General features: G+C 49.3%; 1 long non-coding RNA gene across 1 annotated transcript in view; it reads left to right on the top strand.

Moving 5' to 3' along the window:
• The window catches only part of LOC146181655 (uncharacterized), a 58,183-nt gene that overhangs the window by 1,904 nt on the left and 37,483 nt on the right, over positions 1–18,796 (top strand). The gene's annotated exons all lie outside the window — the stretch shown is intronic.

The raw sequence follows: 18,796 nt of genomic DNA, 5'->3' as shown, positions 1-18,796 counted from the left end.
AGGAGTCGAAGTCGGCAAACGTCCTCAGAAATACTACCAAATCAGATGCTGATGGGATGAAATGGGGATGAAAGATTTAAAATCATAATGACGCTAGCGTACATGTAACAAATAAGCTAGCAAAAGTGACTTGTAAGAATTATACTGATAAAATTGAAAAAGCAGCAAGAAATAATGACTACACTATTCAAATAGTGCTAAGGAATTAACCTGCTTTTTTTTTCGGTTCCCTGATTGCTGATGACGTGAAGAGCTGTCAGGTTTGGGACTTTTAAATATGGAATGTAGTCAGTATACGGATATGTATTAGTTAATGCTTCATATGCGGCTAAATGCATATTATTAACCTTTTGAAAATTCTTCACTTGCCATAATACCTGCGTAATATATCTTCAGTAAAGCCACATAGATAGCAGCGAGATAGAAAAACAGACGCGAAAAAGCAAAAACTCTCGATAAGCTTTGTATATCTATTCATTGATACAGTAAAGTGGCGAAAATAAATTCGTAAATCACATGGCCAAGGTGCTATTCGCTTTGGAATAATATTGACAAAAAAAAAATAAATGCAGAACATTTCTGTCATAATAATGATAATATTCCGCAAAACAATAACATTCCGATAAATGTTCTCATTTTATTATTTTCTCAGCAGACTACACGATATGAGCCGAGCGAAAAAATTGTCGCGTAGAAAATGTGCGAAAATAAATATACGGTGAGGTGATGATTCGCACAAATTTCCCCACAAGAATGTCGCAGCAGAAAACTTAATTCCACAACTATTGCGGCCGCATTGGACAGAAAAAGAAAACAAAAATAATTAGACCAAGGAAGACAAACAAGTATGAAAGTAGAAATTTACACAAAAGGGGAAAAACTCAAATAGAATGGCCGGTGGTAGGTGGGCATACATTGGAAATGCTTTGAACATGGAAAGATATATTAGGGCGAAAGCCTTTAATGGCTCATCATTGTCGCGAGCGAAAGTGCTACACTACTGCGGCGGCTTTTATACCTGAAAAACAAATTAAAAAACCTTCCCACAGGGGTATCGAACCTCCATAAGTGCTACGCTATTGCGGCGGCTTTTATACCTGAAAAACAAATTAAAAAACATTGTCTCCAACTCCATAAGTGCTACGCTACTGCGGCGGCTTTTATACCTGAAAAACAAATTACAAAACCTTGTCTCCCACAGGGGTATCGAACCTCCATAAGTGCTACGCTATTGCGGCGGCTTTTATACCTGAAAAACTAATTAAAAAAACCTTGTCTCCCACAGGGGTATCGAACCTCCATCCCTTTGATATCCAGCTCAGCGCTTTACCACAGCGCCGCACCCCGCACTCTTTTTATTTATTGCCTGGCTTTGGCACACGACATAACACGAAACTCAGATCCATAAAAAAAGACACAAGGCAATTTAGAGAAATGAATGTCATGATCAGCCAGTATTAGGCTAGACAAGGGGAATAATGATGAGCGTTACACGATCCGGGCGTACAGCGTTTCACGATCCGGGGCGTGGGTATTTTGCGCCATGATCCGGATCTTGAAACGCTTTTAATAAATTCCCCTTGTCTACAGCGATAATGATAGCGAGATTCCGCGAGTGACAGGTACTGCGCCTTTCCTTTCCTGCAGTCGAATTATAGAACGCCGGTGAACTTTAATGCGTTCAACGAAATGCTGGTTGTGTTCGACAAAGGGCACGCGATATATCGTCACGACAGGTCATGGTGTCACAAGGCGAAGCTGACCCCCCAGGGCGTCCGATCCAGGCGTTCGTGCGCCCTTCCATTAGCCGCTTCCTCGAACGCCGTACCACAGAGCAAACGGAAGCAGACCCAGATGTCTAGGAGGCGTTAGTACAGCAGGCATCAGTGGCGTTTGAAATTGATTTACAGGATAAAAAAGACGCAGTATCTGTCACAATTCTCCGCGTATACATGTACCGTGCCATAAAGGAAGGGTGGAAAGTCACCCTCTTTACTCGAACCATCATTCACCGCCACATTCACCACAAATGCGTAGTAGAATGCGGCATTTGGGGTTTCGCCTTGCATTACTTTAATCGCCAAAGTGTCTCATAGTGTTTCGAAACAACATAAAAAGACTTGTGTGAGTAAGCATTCCCAATGAGAAAATGAAGAAAATATTCATTCACTTCTAAGTGTACTCAAGTATCTTTGAAAATATGCATATAAATGTCGAAGGTGGCCAATCTCACCGAAAATATAGAAAGAGCAATTTATCAACCTGACGCACCAGTGATGGCACTGTTAAAGGCACACATCATCCTTTAAAAAATGGCTTCCATACATCCTCGCACCGCTCGTGCGTCTTCGCTGGAACAGCCGATGTCTCGTGCCAAACAACGTTCACGAACCTCACGCAGATGATAGTGCGCGAGCGATAATGCCGCGCCTAAAAACAGCACCCAAAACTAACCGCTAGCAACGTACGCACAACAGAGGCTTAGCGCGCTAGATGTTTCGGTACCTTGACGGACCACGGAGGACGAGAAAGTAGGTCAACATGGCGGAGTGCGGTCCACCGTCATTTACCTCGAGGTTTGGCCTGCCGTTTTCCTCCTTTCTTGTCTTTGGACGTCTTGGGCGACCTGTGCTTGGGTTTTTTTCGAGGTTTCTCGTCATCGGGGTTCCAGGACTTGTCATCGTCCATCTTCGTGAAGCTGCGAAGTCCCGGGTCAACCCCGATCCTAATTGGGGCCTCAAATTGGACGCATACCTGCGCCCGCTCGTCTGTCAGCAAGATGCGTAGCAGATTGGATGGTCTCTTTTCAGAAAGCATACGGTGACGAGAGTAGCTGCCACCCTCTCCCTCTTTCGAGAGGTTTTGTTTTTGAATTTAAAGCGTCTCAGAAGTACGCCTTTGCACCACCGCAATTTCCCTCCTTCTCTTTTTTCTCGTGCGCACAGCTCTCATGCAGTAGCGACCCTCCACCGCTTCGGTGGTGGACGACGGCTGTTGCGACGCGCGTCCTTTTCTCCCTCTTCCTTTTCTTTACTTCCTCTTCCCGCACGAGGCAGCGGAGGTGGCTCAGCTACAGAGCCAATAGCAGGCCCTTGCATTTTCTTTTGCTTCTTCCTAGAGTCGCAAGCAGTAGCGTTCGATCTCAATCTGGTACGATTAAAGCAGTAATAATAATAAAAAACGGATGCTTGCACAAAAAAAGAGTAGTACGTGGCATCATCAAAATCAGACGCCCGCGTTCCAGTGTCGGAACCCCGCCCGAACGCTGCTCCGCCTTCATGGCTATTGGTTGGGACAGCGCTCGCGGTTGACGCCAGGAGTGCGAAAGAGCTCTGCCTTTTTTTGGAGTTGGTCATGAACGCTGATTTTTCCTGCACACCGCGCCGAAAGGTCATTTATCACCGTCTTGAAGCCATATGCTTGACGAAAATGTGTGATGAAGCTTAACGAGGCGAAAGAAAATGTTTTATTACACCCGAAGGTGACATGTGAAGTACAGCAGTACAAAAAACGCATGGAAAAAACTGTTTTTATTTTGACGAGTGAATTTTGGAGAAAAAAATGGCTAATATCTTCTTAAAACACTAGAAAGACGGCGCAGGAATGGGCAGTGTTCTTCGCCTTATGTAATATAAACAGCCGTGGAGTAGCTATGGGCGATGGTTCCGAAAAAGCCTTTCTTCGCTTGCCATTTCTGAATATCGTAAAATGAGCTGCGCCTCATTAAGGGGAAAATAGATGGTGCAGTAATTATGAATGCCTGCAGCACTCAATAAATGTGGCAATTATTCTAGAAACATTGCCTGCTGTCCTCTTTTTCGTGGTTTTCTGCGACTGAGTGATTGATAAACTGTATTGCGGAAAATAGGGGTTAGGGTAGGGGGTTAGGAAAGAGCAGGACCCGTATTCCAAGTTTCGAAGTGTTGCTATCTCACGTGACCTCGAGTGATTCGATAGGTCCAAAAGCCGGTACCACTACGAAACCGGAAGAGGTGGCAAAATCATGTTCCGGCGTTTTCACCAATGAGATGACTCGAGGTCGGGGAGATAACGACACTTTTGATAACGACGCAAACTCGGAATACGGGCCCAGTAGTCGGCAGTCCTCTGTCCAGGAGTCCGTTGGCCTCATTAGCGGCTCTGGCCTGCTGCACCAGCATGAGCTGATGCTGCGCGTCCGAGTCGGCTAGAAGGTCCTCCTACTGTTCAGGACTAGGGCTAACTATTTTAGGCATATATGGGGCTTGCCCTAAATTTTCATGTTGTGTGGTATAGTGTATCAGTGTCTCCGCAACAGACACATTCACTTTTGTATTGTGTTGGCCATATCTTGTGGTACAGAGTTTTGTTTGGATATGTGTTTGTAGGCGCTAAGTGTAGGGCCTTGTTCTCGGCTTAGTGTGTCATGTGGAAGTGCGTACTTTCTGCCTCTCCCTACACGCTCGTATGGTTTCCCTGTGTTTCTGGTGTTGTGAAAGGCTCTACCGATGGCTCCGCCGCCCGGCTAGTGAAACCTCGGACGACGGCATTAACTGTTACCCTCCACGCCAGCGTCGGGGACTCAAACAATCGTGTGTTGCCTACTTGGGTCTGTTCTTTCTGGCCGACCGGCTAGGAACTTGGTTGCTATGCGATGAATCCTGTTGTGTTGGAAGGCTCGACAGGCGGCTTTCCAGTCCGAGGCTATCCAGTAATTGTGTTGTCTTCGGTTTGCTTCCGAGATTGCTAAGGCTATTGGCACCACTTCTGCTGTGCGGATGCATTTGGTTCGTACACTTGTTCCATTCTTGAGCTTGCCGCGTGAGTCAGTGACCGCGGCTGCGGTCACTTATTTGCCTTTGTACCTCGCTGCGTCGACGTACATGACAAAATGTTTTGTATTCATTTCTTTGTCAAAAGTTTTGGCTCTGTCATTCCTTCTGCCGTTATAATTGACAGGGTTCATGTTTCTGGCCAGTGGTCTGACCGTGAACCCTGATGTATGGTGCGATATTTGTGGTTTATGCGCTATTGTCTTCTTTAAGGGTATATCCGAGTTTTGTAAGGAGAGCACGACCCGTCTTGGTCAGTCTCCTGATCTGGGAAGGCACCCGAATACGAACGATGAATTGCTTGGAATTTAGACATGACCACATATCAGTACGGGATAATATAAGTAAGGATATTAATAGAGGGCTTTTCTGAGCCGTTGACTACGGCTTTTTGGTTTAGTTATTGGATACAGACGACGTCGTGTGCACCAAATCGGAGCTTGTACGCACGGCGAGTGTCATTTGACACGTTGCGTCCAATTCGGTAGGTAGGCCGGAGTTGTGCGGTCATGGTTTTTTTGCGGGCGAAGATTGGCAGCTTCACCGAATTCGAGCACGCGATCGCTTTTGTTGGTCGGAAGGAGCGATGGTGCGTAGGCGCTGTGGTCGGGCTCGAACCCGGGAACTCCGGCACAGTAGTCGGGTGTCTTACCACTGCACCCCACACAGCCGTCGATGTAGCTGATTTGAAAGACCACTGGACGGGACATCGCTTTGTTTTCAGAATTCTGTCCGCAGGCCACGTCCGCAGGCCACGTCCGCAGGCCATGTCCGCAGCAGTTGTGGATAATTGAGAAGCGGTAGAGGTTAATGAGCGGCATCAATCGATAGAGGGTGCCGTAATGTTGTTATAAGATAGGTAAATAATTGGAATAACTGGCTCACAGGAAAGGAAAGGCGTATCTGCCACACGTTCTGAGGACACCTGATCACGCGTAAGGGATGTGAGGAAGGTATGAGTGAAAGCGGAAAGAGAAAAAGGGGTGCCGTAGTGGATATGACGTAATGGATGTGACGTCACGCAACCGGAATTAGAGCCGAAAAAGGGCATAGGAAGAGATTGGCGCGCAATTTGAAGTACCACACTTAAATGGGTAAACAAGAAGTGATGGTGTTTTTCCTATTCTGCTGTAGGAAATACCCCAGGATCCTAATGGCGCTGACTTTCGGTACCTTGCTCTTTCCCACATATACCTCCACTGGTATGTGTAGGTGTGGTAGGTGGGATTCTCTGGTTAATTGTGAATTGCTGTGCATTGAGAAAGGTTGCACAAAAGGCGAAGCCATGCCAAACCACCAGCAGAGCCAAGCACAGCCAGGGAGGTATTGCTTTCGCAATCACTCAGGCTTAACCAGAGCTAAGCCAGAGTTTATTTTTCTCTTCCCTTACGGCTGAGTTAAATTGTCCACAGAAACAAGTGCGACAGGTACTGCGCCTTTCGCTTCCTGCGAACCAATTATTATTTATTATTAGCCATACGTTAAAGTAGAACCTCGGCATGAAGGGAAAGTAGTAGTAGTAATTGGTTCACAGGAAGGGAAAGGCGCAGTACCTGTCACACTTGTTTGTGGACACCTGACCCGCGCCGTAAAGGAAGGGAGGAAGATGTGCGTTAAAGTGGAAAGAGAGAAAGAGGGGTCGTAGTGGAGGGCTACGGAGTAATTTCGACCACCTGGGATCTTTAACGTGCGCTGACATCGTACAGCACACGGACACCTCTTCGTTTCGCCTCAATCGAAACGCAGCCGCCGAGGTCGGGTTCGAACCCGGGAGCTCCGGCGCAGTAGTCGGGCGTCTTACCACTGCACCCCACAAAGCCGTCGATGTAGCTGAGTTGAAAGACCACTGGACGCGACATTGCTTTGTTTTCAGAATTCTGTCCGCAGGCCATGTCCGCAAAATCGTGTCCGCAGCAGTTGTGGATAATTGAGAAGCGGTAGGGGTTAATGAGCGGTATCAATCGATAGAGGGTGACATAATGTTGTTATAAGATAGTTAGGTAAATAATTAGGATAACTAGTTCACAGGAAAGGAAAGGCGTATCTGCCACACGTTTTGAAGACCTGATCACGAGTAAGGGATGGGAGGAAGGTACGAGCGAAAGCGGAAGGAGAGAAAGGGGTGCCATAGTGGATATGACTTAATGGATATGACGTCGTGGATATGACGTAATGGATGTGACGTCACGCAACCGGGAGTACAGCCGAAAAAGGGCATAGGAAGAGATTGGCGCGCAATTTGAAAGTACCAGACTAAAATGGGTGAACAAGAAGTGATGGTGTTTTTCCTATTCTGCTGTAGGAAATACCCCAGGATCCTAATGGTGCTGACTCTCGGTACCTTGCTCCCTCCCACATATACCTCTACTGGTTTGCGTAGGAGTGGTAGGTGGGATTCTCTGGTTAGTTGTGATTTGCTGTACATTGATTTGGTTTGGTTTCGTTTGTGGGGTTTAACGTCCCAAAGCATCTCAGGCTATGAGAGACGCCGTAGTGGAGGACTCCGGAAATTTCGACCACCTGGGGTTGAGAAAAGTTGCACAAAAGGCGAAGCCATGCCAAACCACCAGCAGAGCCAAGCGCAGCTCGGGAGGTATTGCTTTCGCAATCACTCAGGCTTAACCAGAGCTAAGCCACAGCTAATTTTTCTCTTCCCTCACGGCTTAGTTAAATTGCCCACAGAAACAAGTGCGACAGATACTGCGCCTTTCCCTTCCTGTGAACCAATTATTATTTATTATTAGCCATACTTTAAAGTATAGGTTTGTTGCACAATTAGCGGCGCGATGTAGAATGCTTCTCCCAGCTAAACCGCGGAATCCTCGCAGTTCAAATTTTGCACAGGAATGGTATTTTGTTGCTAGTATTTTTTGATACCAAATTTGTTTGGGGTACTTGCCTGATTCGATCAAAAGAAGTCAGATTTAAGCGGCGGCGACACCGCCAGACGAGCCACTGCCCCACGATGGTACTGGTGGCTCCACCTCATGCTGCTTACAACAACTCAAACCTTCTGCCAAAACATTCGCCCGCTCTCTTTCTGCTACAGAGTTGTTGTAAGCAGCGTGAGGTGGCGCCGCCAGTACCATCGCTGGGGCAGCGGCTCGTCTGGCGTCGTCGCCGCCGCATAAGATGGAAACATCTGACTTCTTTTGATCGAATCAGGCAAGTTCCCCGAACAAACTGGGTATTAAAAAATACTAGCGACAAAATGCCCTTTCTGTGTAAAATTTGAACGGCGAGGATTCCACGGTTTAGCTGGGAGAAGCATTCTACATCGCGCCTCTAATTGTGCAACGCGCTGTAGAACCTCGGCATGAAGGGAAAGTAGTAGTAGTAGTAATTGGTTCACAGGAAGGGAAAGGCGTAAAGAAAATGGTTTTAGTACAAGGCGAGATTGGAATTTTACGATTCACCACGATTCACCTCAAATAAAAGTCCTTCTGTGTAATATGTTTTCCTTTGTTTCTTTTGCCGTATCATTTGACATTCTGTTTTACGTCCACTGTATTTGCTTGCATTTTTGTGTTGGACTTTTGTAGTTGTTGAAATGTACTCATTTTTTGTTATTTTTGTTTATTTCCACTCCTGTAATAGCCTGCATAGGCTGACGGTATTAATAGATGAATGAAATGAATGATTTAGAGTAGAGGGAACGGTATAAAGAAGCCGGGAACAGCATAGATATCAATTTGTGCAAATTTCATGAAACGCACGTCATTGCTCTCCTTTTCTGCCGTCAGCATGACTGTAGCGATGAAAATGACACTTAAAGTATATATAATGACAATGATAATAACGGGTAATCGTAATTGTCGGCGTCGCTGTTGTCTCTATTGAACAGCTCCGCAACCAAAAAAGAATGGTGCTATAGAGTTCAAGGCGCCCGTGTGCTGTGCGATGTCAGTGCACGTTAAAGAAGCAGCTGGTCGAATTTCCGGAGTCCTCCACTGCGGCATCTCTCATAGCCTGAGTCGCTTAGGGACGTTAAAACCCCACAAACCACAAACCAACATTCACATTACGCCATTGCTGCTTTACTGGCAACATAATAATAATTATTATTGGTTTACAGGAAGGGAAAGGTGCAGTATCTGTCAAACTTGCTTCTGTGGGCACCTGAACCGCGCGGTAAGGAAACGGAGGAAGGTGGAAGTGAAAGTGGAAGGAGAGAAAGAGGAGCCGTAGTGGAGGGATACGGAGTAATTTCGACCACCTGGGGATCTTCAACGTGCGCTGACATCCGGACTGAGGACTCCAACCACCGCTACAACCTCCGGAACATTTTCAATAAAAATGTTTACCACTATCGCACAGCACACGGACACCTCTTCATTTCGCCTCCATCGAAACGCAGCCGCCGAGGTCGGTATCGAACCCGAGTGCTCAAGCACAGAAGTCGGGCGTCTTACCACTGCACCACCCCGGCGTGGCACTGATTCAACTGATTTATTTATAGGAAGGGAAAGGCGCGGTAACTGTCTTACTTTGTTTTCTGCGGACACCGCAAATGCGCCGTAAGGGAAAGGAGGAAGGTGGGAGAGAAAGTGGAAAGAGAGAAAGAGGAGCCGTAGTGGAGGGCTACGGAGTAATTTCGACCTCCTGGGGATCTTTAACGTGCGCTGACATCGCACAGCACACGGACGCCACTTCGTTTCGCCTCCATCGAAACGCAGCCGCCGAGGTCGGGTTCAAACCCGGGGACTCCGGCACAGTAGTCGGGCGTCTTACCACTGCACCACCCCGGCGGGGCAATGGCGCACACAACGCAACGTGAGAGAAGGAGAAAAAGAGAGAGGGTCCACGGCGAATCATGAAAATCCGAGCTCTGGTTTGACGGCGTTCCAAACGGCGTCTCAAGTATCCGACAAATGAGCGACGCGCAACAGGGAGGACGCTAGCTGGTAGACGCTTTTTAGTTTCGAACCGCCCAACGTTATGGGGTCTCCGCAAAACATGGTTAAAACCTGATTGTGAATAGGGTCTATACATGCATGTATGAATTATATATTAGGAAGACGTCTGATGCCGCCACTGGATACTGGCTTAAATAATAAAGAGGCAATAGCCTGGCGGCGTTTCCAAGCTGTTAATTTCCCAAACCCTGTCTGGTTGTTTCACACCCAGATAGATGAGAGAAAAAATGAAAAATGTAAAGCCTGCGAAGAGAGGGCACCCTCGACCATATACTTTGGGAATGCCCCAAGTCTCCGGGCGCAAGGGACAACATTAAATGTAGAGAAGCCAAGGAGACCCTATTGGCATTTTTCTGATTTTAGTGAGAGGTCGGCCAAGCGGATGGAATTTAGTACGGGAGTCAAAGCTTGAAATGCCTCTCGTAGGTCGCAGAGAAAATGGCAACGTCGGCAAGGTAGACGAAGCACGTCTGCCATTTCAGGCCGGCTAGAACAGTGTCAATCATTCTTTGAAAGGTTGCAGGAGCAGAACACAAGCCGAAGGGAAGCACATTAGATTCGTACACTCCGTCAGGAGTAATGAACGCGGTCTTCACTCCATCACGTTTATCGACTTCGATCTGCCTCGTGTCGGGCATGGCGGAGTCGGTCGAACGAATCGTCTATTCGAGGCAATGGATAGACGTCCTTTTTAGTAATTTTGTGGAGCTTCCTTTAGTCGACAGAAAATCTGACTGTCGCGCCCTTTTTAGCGATCAGCACAACTGGTGAGGCCCATGGGCTTGTGGACGGCTGGATCACATGGCGAAGCGTGTAATCAACCTGCGCCCGAATAGCCTCTCGCTCCTTCGCCGACATTAGGTAGGGGTGCTGGCGGATAGGGCGTTCGGAGGGGTCGACTATAATTTTATGTTTGGCTACTGACACATGTTTCACTTTGGAAGTGACGGCAAGGCAGTCATGGTAAGTGTCCAAAGTTACTTGAAGGCGGCGTTTCAGAGTTTCTGTTTAAGATACAAAGCAGGATTCACGTCAGTTTTAACAGAATGTTCAGTGCTCTCTGGAGAGTTCTCGTTGGCCAGCGAAAGGGCGCAGATGGCGGAGGGCACACTGACTTCGTCAATATAAGCGATGGCTGCACCTTGGGGCAAATGGCGATTGTCGGCGCTAAAGTTCGTTAAAAGCTGTTCAGTTTGATTGTTATACTCAAGGCAACCCCCCCCCCCCTCCCCCTCCCCGAGCGAGGCAGGCTTGTAGGCTCAGCAAAAAATCGGCGTTCGTTTCCACGGGGCCTTGAAGGGCGGGAAGGTCGTCGCACTGCGCTGTAACAAACAAGCTGGTGCGTGGAGGTAGAGTGACGTCATCATCGCACACTCGGAAGACTGGCCTGCCTGGGTAGTCGTCGCTGTGCTTCGTGTAGTCGGAAATTGCGCGGTGAATGGAACAAATCACCCTGAAGTCTCGGAGGTCGATAATGGTGCCATGTCGAAAGAAAATAAAGGCCGAGAACCAGGTCCTTGGAGCACTCTGCCAGCACAGTGAAGCAACACGAGAAAGTCACGTGGCGAATCTCGACGCGAGCGGCGCACACTCCAAGCAGCGTTACCATATGTCCCCCGGCTGTCCTTGTCGGGGCTCCGTGCCAAGGCGTCAGGAATTTTAGTAGGACGGTAGCAAGGCCGCGACTCATAACGCAAAAATCACCGCCGGTATCCAGAAATGCAGTCGTGTTGTAGTTATCAATGATGATCGGTATCTCTGTCATCATCACTGTCGCGGTGATGATGACCTGGACAGGCGTCACAGGAGGGACACAGTTGGGATGTTTTCGCTGAGGTACTGGTCGATGTCCCGAGGTCATTCGCCATAGCGCGGCCGAGGGCATTCGGTGAAAATCCGCGCAAGCCCATCCGACGGTACGGGCAGTATCGCAGTGTGTGACCGGCTTCGCTGCAGTGAAAGCACAAAGGTAGAGTGCTCGGCGTGCGCCACACGTGTGCTTTGCGAATGGGTGGTCGAGCATCAGGCACACCCGTCGAAATATCGTGGTGCAGGACGAGCGGGAGGTGCAGTGTTGCAGGGTGCTGATGATTTTGGCATGGGGGTACGCAACAGGTCACTGTAAGTACCTCATAACGTACGGCGCAGGCGGCTTGGTGATAGCATTGATGGCACTGCTTGGCGGAGCTCTTCATGCAAAATATGAGATTCCCTCTACACGCGGGTGTTGCTCGAGAGAGGGCAGCTTTTGGAGCTATTCGCGCACGATGCGCGAAAATTTTCATGAAGGGCTTTATCCTCCCTTCCAGCCATCGGCGAGCAGAAGTCCACGGCAGCGATGTTCGCATTGCGATCGAAATGCACAAATCGCTTGTGCAGGACACGCTCCATCCTTGTCGCTTCCTTTGTAAATTCAGACACAGAATATGGAGGGTGATGTACAAGGCCGACGAACAGCTTCTCCTTGATGCTTCGCATAAGGTGGTGCACCTTCTTTGCCTCCGACATGCATGAATCCGCCCTATGGAAAGGCCGAGCCATTTCCTCTACAAACACGACGACGTTCTCATTAGGCCGCTGTGCTTGGGAAGTCGAGCCAGTTAGCCATCTCTTTTCTTGCAATGTTCCGAGCAGCTGCCACCGGAAACCTTGCCAGGTGGTAATAGTAGCCTCGTGGTTTTCGAACTACATCTTGGCGGTATCTTGAAGTGCGAAATAAACATTCCGCAACTTCCGCTCCTCGTCTCCCGGTCGTAGCTGGTCAGCCAGTTCTCAAAGGCCTCAAACTTGCAGTCATGGAACGGCGTGGGCATACGCGGAGCATGGAAGAGCAGCGGCTGGGCCCTCAAGAGAAGCTGAATGGTCTGGCTTGCCGCTGTTGTCATCATGGTTCACGGTGGGGAAACAAGGGGACCACACTCGGGTGCTAAAGGCCAACTCCGGAGGTTTTTTGACATTCGAATATTCTAGTAAAAATTTCACTGTAGGTTCTCCTGTTCATCTTGACGCATTCTACAAAATTTGGGCACCACGCGATAATCAGTTCGCGCGCAACACGACTTTAAAATATGCCGTTTTCATGGCTTGAGGTGAGACTATTTCGGCGGGCAACACTGAGTTTCTGACGTCACAAGCAGTATACGGGCTTTAATGTCCACTTCCCGCGTGATTATGAAATCGGGAGGATTATATTGAGCTACCTCAGACATTTTATGCAGTACGTCATGATTTCCATACTTGATTTTCACCGTCCACCGCACGTACGTGTGTTTTTGTAATACTGAGTGTGACGTCACCATTTCATCAACTGAGACGCCGTTTCTGGCCGGGAAAACAGTTTCGGTTTCGATTTGCGGTTTTTCCCTTTTAAAAATACTCCTAATTGGAATTTCCAGAAACGGCACGAGGAATGTAATTAATCCAAAAACACAAAATGATGAAAAACCCACCGGAGTTGCCCTCAAGCGGCGGCTGGCCTTGAGCACAGGTGTCGTGTCCACGGTGTGTAGCTGGATGTTGGAGGCTCCCAGAGGTATTTTGTACATGTGATGTACCCGCACGCTCCAATAAAAATGTCACAGAAGCAAGTAGACCTGAGTAGGCAGGTTTACTTTCACTTAAGCACAGCCCTGGCAGAAGGGACGGCTGGCTAACCGACTATAGCGAGCGAGCACCGCGAACGTAGTCGACGAGCGCGTGCCAGTCTCCCGAGCTCGCCACATGGCGGCACCGGTTATAACATTGCAAGTTGTATAAAGGCGAAAGCCTTTAATGGCTCATCGTTGTCGTCAGCAAACGTGTCACGCTTTTGCGACAGCTCTGATACTCAAAAATATTTTAATAAACCTTTTCCCCCACCGGGGAATCTCATCCCTTGGATTCCCAGCCCAGCGCTTTACCACTGCGCTACACCCCGGATCGTGAAACACTCTTCATAATTCCCCTTGCCTACAATAAGAGTGATCGCGAGATTCCACGAGTGACAGATACTGCGCCTTGCCTTTCCTGTATACGAATTACAGAATGCTGCTGAACTTTAATGCATTCAATTAAACGCTGGTTGTGTTTGACAAGGGGCACGCGATGTACCATCATCATCAAAAACTTTTGCCCTCCTGACCCGCTCCCCGGCCTGCGCGCCGAGGGCGGGAGATGAGGGGCTCCTTTTCGGTGGAAATAAAGTTTTCATTCATTCATTCCACTGAAATGAAACTCCATTTTGGACTCCCCGGCACGCAGGCCTAAGGTGTGGTGGTAAAAGGTTTAGTTAGTGAAGGCGAAAGAAATAAATAGTTATGTTGTCGTCGTTCCATGGGTGGCCTTCCGGCTTCTGGTCGTGGCCTCCAGATCATTCCTGGCGGCGACGTCTTCTGCCCAGGTCATAAGCCGCTGTTGAATATGCGGCTCCGAGCTGGCCAAAGCAGCCTCCCACAGTTGCGGGCAGTTTATTTGCCAGGAGACAGGGGGAATGTACGCCGGACAAGAGCACAGAATGTGAGCAGTCTGCTCTGGAAGGGCTGCAAGGCATGCATTTGGGCGAGAAGGCACCGGGGTAAATAAGGGCAAGGCGTGCAGGGGAGAGAAACGTGGGCCTGTAAATGGCGCCACATATTCTGTTAGATTTTAGAAAATGACTTTTGAGGGGGCGGAAGGGATAAGCGGGAGTTGCGGTAGTGGATGGTAATGTCATGGAAGGTGAGGAAGGAGTACCGCATGTCCAATCCGGGGTGGAGCGCGCCAGCTCGGTCGGTCATCTCGCGGGCGATGGAATTTACCGCTTCATTTCCAGGGTGGCCTGCGTGAGCCGGAACCTAGAAGAGTTGGATAGGACGGGAAAGGGGGGAGGAGTGCTCAAGAATGTTGAGCGCAGAGGAAGAGATTCTACCCTTTGCAAAGTTGCGGACTGGGATCTTACAGTAGCTGAATTGGAAAAGGCCGGCGTGTTGGCAATGGCGAGGGCAATGGCTGCTTACTCTGCGGCAGTGGAAGTGAGAGCAGGAGTAGTGGCGACGGAGAGGGGACTTCGTGTATTGGAAGCAGTGGCCAGGGCATAGGCGGGGTGCGAGAGGTAGGGTACCGCATCAACATGCACAGCGTCAGACCATATACGGTACTGGCACCAGAGGGTGTAGGCGCGGGCAGATTGGCGAGCGGCATGATAGGGTACAGGGGTTTTCCCTCCACAGCAAGGTCTCCCAGGCTTCTCCATCTTATCTTTTGCTCGGCGCCCGGGCTGCCAGCGCATTCCCAAATTACGTGATCAAGAGTGCCCCTCTTCCCGCACGTTATGCAATACTGGTCTTTCTCCTATTTAGAGATTGTCATGTATACCCAGAAGGGGCTTATTGATTTCCCCCTTATAATCTTCTCCACGCAATTGCCTTCTCGTTGCCGAGAGAACGGTCGGGGGGCGGATAGACCCTCCTGCTCAGCTTATAATGTTCCGTGATCTCGTTGTATGAAATCAAGCTATTTTTCCTGTCTATGCGAGAGGGCTTCTCTACGGCCGCCCGGTGATAGAGAGCTCGGACAAGTTCGTTTGCAGCCTCATTTCCTGCAATAGACGCGTGCGCTGGAATCCATATTATCTCTATATTACGTTCTATCGGCCTCTCCTCGAGGGCGCGTTTCGCCTCTTCCGGGAAGGGGCTCGACAGTGAGCATGGAGAAGAGAGAGCTGGGCAAGGGATGGGTGACACAGACGTTGGAGACAGGGGTCAAGTGAAGGAAAGTAAGAAGGGCTTTGCCAGGGGTGGTACGAGATAAACGATCGAGTTGTGCCACGCGATGGGTCTCCACAAGTTCTGAAAGAGTATTGTGGACGCCCATCGCCAGCAAACGAGAAGTGGGGATGGAAGTGGGAAGCCCGAGAGCCGACCTAACAGTTTGGCGGATGAGACGGATGACCTTGTCTTCCTTGGCACGAGACACAAAGAGATAGTAGACAAGGCGGCTTAGCCCAAAGGCCTGCACAAGTCGATGGAGGTCGTGCTCGCGCATGCCGTAGTGTCGGTTAGCGACCAGTTGAATCAGCCGTACCTTCTGCTGGACTGTGGTAGTAAGGCGGGAAAGGACAGTAGTGTGTTTGCCATTAGATTGGAGAGAGACCGAGAATACGGATGTAATAGACAGCAGGGATGGGATGTCCGTCGATAGGGAGTCCTACTCAGGAGCCTCACAAACTAAGGTCTGGTGAAGACATATTGTCGCTTCACGGCCTCAGCCTCCAGGTGGATGGCTCGTTGCTGTTCAGCGGGGTTTTCCCTCCACAGCAAGGTCTCCCAGGCTTCTCCATCTTATCTTTTGCTCGGCGCCCGGGCTGCCAGCGCATTCCCAAATTACGTGATCAAGAGTGCCCCTCTTCCCGCACGTTATGCAATACTGGTCTTTCTCCTATTTAGAGATTGTCATGTATACCCAGAAGGGGCTTATTGATTTCCCCCTTATAATCTTCTCCACGCAATTGCCTTCTCGTTGCCGAGAGAACGGTCGGGGGGCGGATAGACCCTCCTGCTCAGCTTATAATGTTCCGTGATCTCGTTGTATGAAATCAAGCTATTTTTCCTGTCTATGCGAGAGGGCTTCTCTACGGCCGCCCGGTGATAGAGAGCTCGGACAAGTTCGTTTGCAGCCTCATTTCCTGCAATAGACGCGTGCGCTGGAATCCATATTATCTCTATATTACGTTCTATCGGCCTCTCCTCGAGGGCGCGTTTCGCCTCTTCCGGGAAGGGGCTCGACAGTGAGCATGGAGAAGAGAGAGCTGGGCAAGGGATGGGTGACACAGACGTTGGAGACAGGGGTCAAGTGAAGGAAAGTAAGAAGGGCTTTGCCAGGGGTGGTACGAGATAAACGATCGAGTTGTGCCACGCGATGGGTCTCCACAAGTTCTGAAAGAGTATTGTGGACGCCCATCGCCAGCAAACGAGAAGTGGGGATGGAAGTGGGAAGCCCGAGAGCCGACCTAACAGTTTGGCGGATGAGACGGATGACCTTGTCTTCCTTGGCACGAGACACAAAGAGATAGTAGACAAGGCGGCTTAGCCCAAAGGCCTGCACAAGTCGATGGAGGTCGTGCTCGCGCATGCCGTAGTGTCGGTTAGCGACCAGTTGAATCAGCCGTACCTTCTGCTGGACTGTGGTAGTAAGGCGGGAAAGGACAGTAGTGTGTTTGCCATTAGATTGGAGAGAGACCGAGAATACGGATGTAATAGACAGCAGGGATGGGATGTCCGTCGATAGGGAGTCCTACTCAGGAGCCTCACAAACTAAGGTCTGGTGAAGACATATTGTCGCTTCACGGCCTCAGCCTCCAGGTGGATGGCTCGTTGCTGTTCAGCGGGGTTTTCCCTCCACAGCAAGGTCTCCCAGGCTTCTCCATCTTATCTTTTGCTCGGCGCCCGGGCTGCCAGCGCATTCCCAAATTACGTGATCAAGAGTGCCCCTCTTCCCGCACGTTATGCAATACTGGTCTTTCTCCTATTTAGAGATTGTCATGTATACCCAAAAGGGGCTTATTGATTTCCCCCTTATAATCTTCTCCACGCAATTGCCTTCTCGTTGCCGAGAGAACGGTCGGGGGGCGGATAGACCCTCCTGCTCAGCTTATAATGTTCCGTGATCTCGTTGTATGAAATCAAGCTATTTTTCCTGTCTATGCGAGAGGGCTTCTCTACGGCCGCCCGGTGATAGAGAGCTCGGACAAGTTCGTTTGCAGCCTCATTTCCTGCAATAGACGCGTGCGCTGGAATCCATATTATCTCTATATTACGTTCTATCGGCCTTTCCTCGAGGGCGCGTTTCGCCTCTTCCGAGAACCACACAGCAAACAGAAGCAGAACCAGATGTTTAGGAGTAAGTACAGCAGGCATCAGTGGCATTTGAAATTGATTTACAGGATAGAATACAAAGATGGTTGGTTTGTGGGGTTTAACGTTTCAAAGCGACTAATGCTATGAGAGACGCCGTAGTGGAGGACTCCGGAAATTTCGACCACCTGGGGTTCTTTAACGTGCACTGACATCGCACAGCACACGGACGCCACTTCGTTTCGCCTCCATCGAAACGCAGCCACTGAGGTCGGGTTCGAACCCGGGTACTCCGGCACAGTAGTCGGGCGTCTCACCCCTGCACCACCCCGCCGGGGTAGAATAGAAAGAGTATCTGTCACAATTCTTCGCCTACACATGTATCTTGCCATAAAGGAAGGGAAGGGATGTGAAACAGTCACACTCTTTACTCGAAGCATCGTTCACCGCCATATTCGCAGCAAATGCATAGCAGAATGCGGCACTCAGGCTTTCGCCTTTCACCCTTTGAGTCGCCAAAGTTTCTCGTAATATTTGACCTTACTTTTCGCTTTCAGGGCGCAGCTCTTTGGCGCCCGTTGCTGCGTTTCGCGTCGTCGTCGCCGTTGGAATCACCGTGGCCTCGTAACAAGGTGACGTCATCGGTCGTGACGTCATCATGATGTCACATCTGGTCATGACTGGTATTGACGTCACCAGGAGAATCACGCAGATGAAGGGCTCAAACTTTTCATTCATTCAATAATTCATACGAAGCTGACACCGGACGTTCGAACCATGCGTCCGTGTGGCGCGTTTCATTTGGCGCCTCCTCGAACGCCGCACTACAGAGCATATATAGAAATAGACGTAGTACAGCGGGCATCTGCGCCGTGTAAAATTGGTTGACATCAAAGAAAAGGCGCAGTATCTGCCCCAAGGTTCCGCGGACACCTTAACCGAGCTGTAAAGAAAAAAAGGTGGCAGTGAAATATACTCCAAAGCTTCCTTCATGACAGTCAAGGCTGTTAGTGGAGCATTTCTTGAAGGAATAAGTGTGAAAAATTAAACAAAGAGTAAAATTGTACACACGTCTTGCTCGAAATATTTGCCTCAATCTATCAAGCGCGGAGGGTGGCTGGTCCTGGCCCTGATGGGGCTGAGATAGATAGGTCACCGCCGCTTGCGGTGGGGGCTAGCCAGCCACCGAATTTTTTCATCTTTTGTAGGCCGTCATTGCACCCGCCACCGCTTGATGATGATGATGATGATGATGATTAAA

This window comes from Amblyomma maculatum, chromosome 8 (assembly GCF_055883805.1).
Source record: "Amblyomma maculatum isolate TAMU_Amacu chromosome 8, ASM5588380v1, whole genome shotgun sequence".
Taxonomy (NCBI): Eukaryota; Metazoa; Arthropoda; class Arachnida; order Ixodida; family Ixodidae; genus Amblyomma; species Amblyomma maculatum.
The sequence above is the reverse complement of the archived record's forward strand: the minus strand, read 5'-3'. Positions and strand labels throughout refer to the sequence as shown.